The sequence below is a fragment of the Phalaenopsis equestris genome, unplaced genomic scaffold (genome assembly GCF_001263595.1).
Source record: "Phalaenopsis equestris unplaced genomic scaffold, ASM126359v1 Scaffold000107, whole genome shotgun sequence".
NCBI lineage: Eukaryota > Viridiplantae > Streptophyta > Magnoliopsida > Asparagales > Orchidaceae > Phalaenopsis > Phalaenopsis equestris.
In genome coordinates this window covers 709420-717761 of record NW_018164549.1, presented here as the reverse complement: position 1 = coordinate 717761, position 8342 = coordinate 709420, and the positions used below count along the sequence as shown (strand labels likewise).

The window sequence follows — 8342 nt, the reverse complement described above, 5'->3', positions numbered from 1 at the left end:
GATTGGCGGGGGGGGAGAGGGGGGGGGGGGGGGGGGGAACAAATGTCAGAATTTGAAACTTTAGGAAAAAAAGGATCAGTTTTGTCTTTTAAAAAATCTTTGTATGGCTTGAAGCAATCTCCCTAAGAATGAGTTTAACTGAAACCTATTTTACAGCCCGTTTGTATCATAAGAACTATACACATGGACAAAATTTAAACTTGCTCTTAAATGTTGATTGCAGTTTAAGACATCACAGATCTGGAAGATAAATATTGATTCAAGGGAAACATTTAAAATGAAAAATCATGTTGTCGCTAAGATGAGATGTGTTTATTGAAAAAGTCTTTATGTGGCTTGAAGTAGTCTCCCAAACCATAAGTTTAGAAGCCTCTTTGACTGTTGTTTGTATTACAAGCAGCTTGCATGTGGACCTAATATGTATTTGCTAATATGCTTTGATTGTTGCTGTAGACTTCACAGATCCAAAAGGTAAAATTTGATTTGAGTAAAACAAGTAAAATGTAAGATCTTGGTGCTGCCAAGAAAGAGACGGATATTGATTATACATTCAAATATTTGTATTTCATTTTTAAAAGGTAAAGATATGTTAAGGAAGTTGGATGTATAATCTATTTAGCTTAGTGGTTAGGAGATTTGTCTTAAACGAAAAGGTCTTGACTTCAAGGCTCAACACATGGAGGCGTGTGTGAGCTAAAAAAATGTCATGGTGTTAGAAAAATTTATGTTGCAGACTACTTTTTTTTTCATCAGCTATTTCTCCTCAGTCATTAAAATTGTAGGATTGACTAGAGTGCCTTGGACTAGTGTTATTGGAAGTGTCATGTATACAATGATGTGCATGTATTTTGAACCTTTTGCATGTCGAGTTTTGTAAGTAAATATATGGATAGAGGTTTGGTTGAGAAGCAGTAGCTTAAAGGAACCACATATTATGATTTGGTATTTGGTAGTGTTGGGATTTTTTGATTCAGATTATGTTGGTGATCTTGATAGCAGTAGCTTAAACTCGGTTGTTGTTATTATTATTATTTTTTTGTACAAAATACTTCCGTAACTATTCGCCTGCTTCTTATTTGCTAGTTAATTTGAATTTAATTATTTCCCAGAGAAATTTTTATCCTCCAGCCCTGCAATTATCATCTCATAAAATTTATTTTTATTTTTCGCTCCAACGACCTACCATGACTTTTTACATAACAATTAGGTTGAGGTTTGTCGTGGAACTAGTATTTACATATCAACCAATTGTGTATTATGCGAAAACATTTAAGCTAGGGGTTGAAATTTTCATACTACATAAATTACAATATAATATAGAGGGCGTTTGACCCAATTATAGGAGGGAGCACGACTTTACCAAACCCTACTAATATGTGTGCTCTTTAATAGCACTGTTTTATGCATTTTGTGAATTTAACTTTGCACATTTGGTAATTTTTTATTTTAAAAAAATGGTAACATGGCCCCCTATTCTTTATAATGGTTCATTTTAATCTCAGTCTATCAAAGTGTTAATTTAGTCCCATTTTTTTTAATTGGGGCTGAAATAGTTTCCCTAGGGTTTATTTCAACCCATATTAAAAGAGACTAATGACTAAATTGATACTTTTCTAAACTATAAAATTAAAATGACCCTATGTAGTTGATTAATTGGACACTTTGTTTTGCTTTGTTGTTGAGTCTAATTTTTGCTATGCGAAGGAAACATTTTATGCATTTAACCCATTAGTTTTTTTTTTTCCTCAAGGGCAATTTAGGATTATTCAATATTTTTAATGTTCATTTTTTTTTAGCAGAGGATAGCTATTCATTTTTATGTTCTATTCAATACAATTGTGGTACTGAATCTTTACTATAAAATCATAGTGAAAGTTGCAAAGACAGCTATTGATATTGAAGTTAACCAAACAACAACGAGAATGTAACTTTTATTACTGAAATCAAGTAGGTGTTACAACAAACACACACAGAAATATGAAATAAGAAAAGATACAAAACAAACACCAAATTAAGGCTTTGGTCGAGGGTGGTGAGAAGGCTGCAGTACAATTGCTGTTGTTGGGGAAATAGAGAGCTTGAATGGCGATGAGACAACAAGGGAGAGGAGGTGGCTAGGGGCTGCACTGCAACAAGGAAGAGGAAGTTTGGTGGCAGGGGAGCGACAGGAAGGAGGCGCTGGCTGCGGCAAGGGTTTAGATAGGGGTGGCACAACCAAACAGTGACTGGAAGGGTTGGCCGCAAGAAGAAGATGTGGCTGAATGGTAACCAACTCCAGGAAACTGTAAGAGAACATAGGTGGCAAGGGAGGTTGAATATGAGATTGCAAACTATTCTCTTCATAGTGCAATGGGTGTAGAATATATTGTGGTGAAGTCATTTTTGATCCCTCATGGTCTCAGTTTGTAGGATCTGTTGAACCACAAACATCGCACCATCTGGTGGAAGTTGGTACTCACCATTTTCTTCATTTGCCTTTATATCACTAACTTCTTCCACTACACTCTGTTCAATGAAGGACACAACTCTACTTGTCGCGCAACTAGAAGCAATGTGTCCAAAACCATGACATCTGAAATATTTTCTGGTTGATACTGTATTAGGGGTTGTTGTACTTCTGAGGTTTCTTCTCAATCTGGACAGTTTTATCATTCTCTTGACCATACTTCTCAACTTCCTTAAGTGTGCTCTTACTAATGTCTCCAACTATGGGTGGCTGTTTAAATGGCAGTGGTTGTTTGCTTTGTTTCTGCTGTCTCTCCACTTCTAGTGCTAAGGCATGATTATCAACCAGTAAAGCTGTAGCTGAACCACATTGTCGATGACGAGCTTCAGGCCTCTAAAATACTTGGCTAAGGTGCTCCTCTTTGTGCTTTGTCAGAACACATTTCAACTTAAGCTTCAAAAACTCATGTCGTTACAACTCCCTCTTCATCTTTTCCCAATTAATTATCTTGCTCCATCCTTTTCTATTTCTCCCCTTCTTCAGGTTCTCACACCACAACGAGATGCTCTTCTTCAAGTGGATAGCAGCAAGTAGGGTTGTAATCGAGCCGAGTCGAGTTGAGTATACCATAGATTGCACTTGGCTTAGTGTAATTATAAGTTGTTCATGTTAGACTTCAGTAATTTTTGAGCTTTCACATGTTATGTTGTTTAAGCTTGACTTATTTAAATTTTTCAATACTTGAATTTGATTTTATACTTGATTTGTTTATGACAAGTAAACATGTATTTAAAATATTTAGATTTTCATGTGAAAATTTAAATAAATAATTTTATAAATCAAAATAAAGTAATAATTTAATAAATCAAATAAGAAAATGAACTCAGCCACATGATCTCATTTAGCGTATATAATAGATATTTTTTCACAAGAATGCATTTTAAGATAGAGAAGAAACATGCAAACAAGAGCAATAAAATTTTTCATGTGAAAATTTAAATAAATAATTTTATAAATCAAAATAAAGTAATAATTTAATAAATCAAATAAGAAAATGAACTCGGCCACATGATCTCATTTAGTGTATATAATAGATATTTTTTCACAGGAATGCATTTTAAGATAGAGAAGAAACATGTAAACAAGAGCAATAAAATTTGATGGAATTTGTGTTATAAAATAACTCGTGATATAAAACTATTCATTAATTGATATAGTAATATGATAACATTAAATATATAATTAAATAAATTCTAGTTAATCAAATTAAATTTTATTTAAATAATATATCATAAATGATACGAGTTATCATCAAAATTATTATAAAATATTTAAGAAATTACTTGTTAAATAACAAAAGAATTTATTTGTGAACATTCTTAAAAATGTTTAGTTCATTTACAATTCGAACTTTTTAAGAATGTTTGAATTTCTTTATTTACTAATATACATAAACATGATTGAGTCTTAATCAAGCCGAGTTTGAGTTGTTCATCAAGTGCATTAATTCATTTAAAACTAACACAAGCTCCGCTTTCTGACCATTTGTCATGTCATTATATTCAAAAACTCTCTCGACGGTTAATGGCCACTCTATGAAGTTATCCAAATTCATTCTCCTCTCTCCTTGAAATCCGGCATGTATACTTTCACTCATGAGTCTTTGTATCCTCCAGCAAATATTTCATCTTTGTATCATTTAACATGTACTTCATCTGTCGATTTTCTTTGATATTTAGATCAGGAATATGTATTATTAAGTTACCTAAAATAGATTATACAGAATATTTTATACCTAAAATAGATTGTAAGGTTATTATTTAATGGAATGAAAGCAAAGGGAAATGACATCGAGCCTATTCAGAATTCAGCCTATTTGCTCAAAATATTGACAAGTTGGTACTCACAATTTTCTTCATTTACCTTTGTATCACTAACTTCACTACACCCTGTTCAATGAAGGACACAACTCGACTCTTCGAGCAATTAGAAGCAACGTGTCCAAAACCATGACATCTGAAGTATTTTCTGGTTGATATTGTATTGGGGGTTGTTGTTCTTCTCAGGTTTCTTCTCACTCTGGACAGTTTTATGATTCTCTTGACCATACTTTTCAACTGCCTTAAGTGTGCTCCTACTGATGTCTTCAACTATGGGTGGCTGTCTAAATGGATGGCAGTGGGTGTTTGTTCTGCTTCTGATGTCTCTCCACTTTTAGTGCTAAGGTATGATCATCAACCGGTAAAGCTTGGCTAAGGTGCTCCTTTTTGCGCTATGTTAGAACACATTTCAACATAAGCTGCAAAAACTCTGTTGTGTACTCTTCCAGTGGTAGGTCCTGCTGCTGTAGTGTGGGGGTAGATAGTATCGCTACAACTCCCTCTTCATCTTCTCCCATCTCCCAATTAGTTATCTTGCTTCGTCCTTCTCTATCTCTCCCCCTCTTTAGGTTTTCACACCACCACGAGATGCTCTTCTTCAAGTTGATAGCAGCAAGTAGGCCTGTAATTGAGTTGAGTCGAGTTGAGTATACTATAGATTGGACTTGGCTTAGTGTAATTATAAGTTGTTCATGTTCAACTTGAGTATATTTTGAGCTTTCACATGTTATGTTGTTCAAGCTTGACTTATTCAAAATTTTCAATACTTGAATTTGATTTTATTTTTGATTTGTTTATGACAAGTAAACATGTATTTAAAAGAACTAAAAATTAAAGTAAATATTTAGATTTTCATGTGAAAATTTAAATAAATAATTTTATAAATTAAAATAATTTAATAATTTAATAAATCAGATAAGAAAATGAATTAAGCCACATGATCTCATTTAGTGTATATAATAGATATTTTCTCATAGAAATGCATTTTAAGATAGAGATGAAAAATGCAAATAAGATAAAAAAATTTGATGGAATTTGTGTTATCAAATCACTTGTGATGCAAAACCATTCATTAATTGATAGAGTAATATGATAACATTAAATATATAATTAAATAAAGTTTAGTTAATCAAATTTTATTTAAATAATATAGCATAAATGATATGAGTTATCATCAAAATTAACATTAAATATTTAAAAAATTACTTGTTGAACAACAAAAAAATTTGTTTGTGAACATTCTTAAAAACGTTTAGTTCATTTACAATTCAAACTTTTTAAGAATGTTCGAGTTTCTTTATTTATTAATCTAGATAAACATGATCGATTCTTAATCGAGCCGAGTTCGAGTTGTTCATCAAGTGCATTAGTTCATTTAAAATTCTAACAAGAAGCTTCGCTTTCTGATCATCTGTCACATCTTTGTATTAAAAAAACATCTCGACGGTCAGGAACCACTCTATGAAACTATCGAGATTCATTCTCCCCTTGAAATCTGATATGTATACTTTCACTCATGAGTCTCTGTATCCTCCAACAAACATTTCAATTTTGTATCCTTTAAGATGTATTTTGTTTCTCGGTCTTCTCTGATATTATATCCTGAAGTGTTGTTGTCTGTCTTATTCTTTATTCAAATCCTCCTTACATAAGGGATTCAAGTGTTCCTCTCACTCTCTTCGTCAGATTTCGCTACCATGCTCGACGCTAAGCTCTCCCTGGTTCCTTTCCTAAATATCAACGAGCCATTGTAGTACTCAACAGAGTTCTCACTGCATCTCTTCCATGATACACATCTTATTAACATCCGACAATTGCTCTCTCAGTGGTATGGTTAGATTTTAGGACCGGAGGGGTGAAAGGATGTGCATAGGTGATGTGGGTTGGAAAGAAAATTTTTAGATTGCTGGTTTGAAAAAAATCAGTAAGAGAGAGGTGTGGGGTGGAGATAGGGCTAAGTATTGGCCCCCGATTCGAACGGTCCGTACTGCGCACCCAAACTATCCTGCAGGAACAGACATCCGCGTCAGTTAGAGCATCACAACCATCCTAAGAAAAACACGTAGAAAATTATGTATTTATATATATCTAATATTTAAAATTTAGTCTTTATTTCCATGTACATTATCATAATCACATCAAAATATATAGATTGAAAGTCCATTTCGCTTTAGAGTTAATGTTAGTGGTTTTTTTACATGAGACATTCATGATTTGGGGGTCGGATGAGTAAATATCATATTTATATTCTAAATATGTAAACATGTAAGAATAATTTAATATGTATGTAAGTCCCCTTATTATTATTATTTTCTATTCATTGATTGAATTATGCTTTTGCCTATTTCTCAACATATTTTTTCTAAGTGCAGGTTCTTAATTATTTCCTTCAGGAATTTTTCTCGCAAGCCAAATGTTGATATACAACTAAACTTCTCTGCTTACCAAGTAAGCTTCCCAAATAGCAGAAACTCGCCTTTGGTTCAAATTTGGCGCATCTGCTTTTGCTTCCGCAATGCATTTTCTTCATTATGTTATTATAGCAGTTGGCTGACTGTAACTTATAGACTTATTTATGCTTTTAATCAGCATACATATATATATATATATCTGATTAAGCTGTGATTAAGTAGGCATTTGATTATATAATTAGCGCTTCATGATTTGATATCCGGATTTAATAAATTCGGATTTACTAAATCTTATTATTGCTAATCGCCCCTAGAAATATTATTTTGTTATAAATATTTGGAGATGATACTGTATTAGGATTTGTGATTAGGCTTAGCAGGTGTTAATATTAGTTATGTGTTTTTCATTTTTTAAGTATAATAAATTCATTAAACTATTGTATTTTTATGAAATAATCAAGCTTTATGTAGTTTTTCTTGTTGGGAGATGAGATATACCAGATACCAGTTATGGTATATATATAAAAATAAAATAAGAAAATGATCTTTGACGAAGCGAAAAATCTCTATGTTATTCTGGTTTTGTGTCGATTCTGTGTTCAACATTGCGAAAGATTCTTCTTGTAAGTCGAGATAATCGACTGGTGTGAATTCTTCTAGTAAAATCATCTACAACTCTGAGGACGTAGGTATCTTTGCTGAATCTCGTAAATGTTTGTGTTCTTCTGGTTTTGTGTCGATTCTGTGTTTCCTACGCCCTAAATTTCTCAACATTTCTTGTGGTTTTTGGTTTATGAAATTGTTTCGTGAGAATTATGAGGTGTTTCAGCTCGTCGGATATCTTAATTTTATTTTTTGTTTGTTATACAAATTTAAGCTCAAATGTAGTTGGAGATTTACGTTAATAGGATTTATCAAATCTATGGATTTTAGCCAGTTTGCGACGGAGATAAAGCAGGCGCGAGGTGATATCATAAATTCTTGTAATCAGCCTCCTACTTAGATTTGATAAATTCAGATTTGGGTCTTTCAAGTGTGGCATTTTTTGATGTTGTATGAAAAGGTTCAAGTGGTGCTAATGGGAAGTAAATAAGATTTAGGGTATGAATGTAAATACCCTTTTTTTTAATTATTTACAATTAATGGGTGGGCCCATTAGATTAAATACAGAAGGCCTATCCAAGTTATCAAAATAATCCTTATAAATATAAAGACAAATTATTTCATCATCTATGTTATAAAATATTCATACAATCTTAAAAAAAGCATATTGATTTGCATAAATATAGGTACATATTTTGAGTTAAGTTTTGAAAATTAAAATTAGAAATGATAGTGAATGCTCTTAATGGACTTGAAATATTATTTTGAAGTTTTGAAATATATTTTAGAATAATTTTTAAATCTGATAAGTTTATAGTCAAATTTAGTATCTATACGAGTCAAATTCAATGAGTTGAATATTACTTTACTTTCAGTTAGTTAAGGGCGAATAAAGTCTTACAAACCTATAATCCTATATAAATATAGTGAAATCATTTTAAACGAGTAATACAATTTGATTTTTCTTTAGGAGTTTTGCGAAAATTTATTTGTCGTCTTTTC

The 8342-nt window shown here is 32.1% G+C and overlaps 1 protein-coding gene across 1 annotated transcript in view; it reads left to right on the top strand.

Annotated features, from left to right (window-relative positions):
* Positions 1 to 6933, top strand: part of LOC110020688 (UPF0496 protein 1-like) — a 10760-nt gene extending 3827 nt beyond the window's left edge. The window contains 1 exon segment of the mRNA XM_020718877.1: positions 6699 to 6933. The gene's annotated coding sequence lies outside the window, so the exon portion shown is untranslated.
* The last annotated feature ends 1409 nt before the right edge of the window (positions 6934 to 8342 follow it).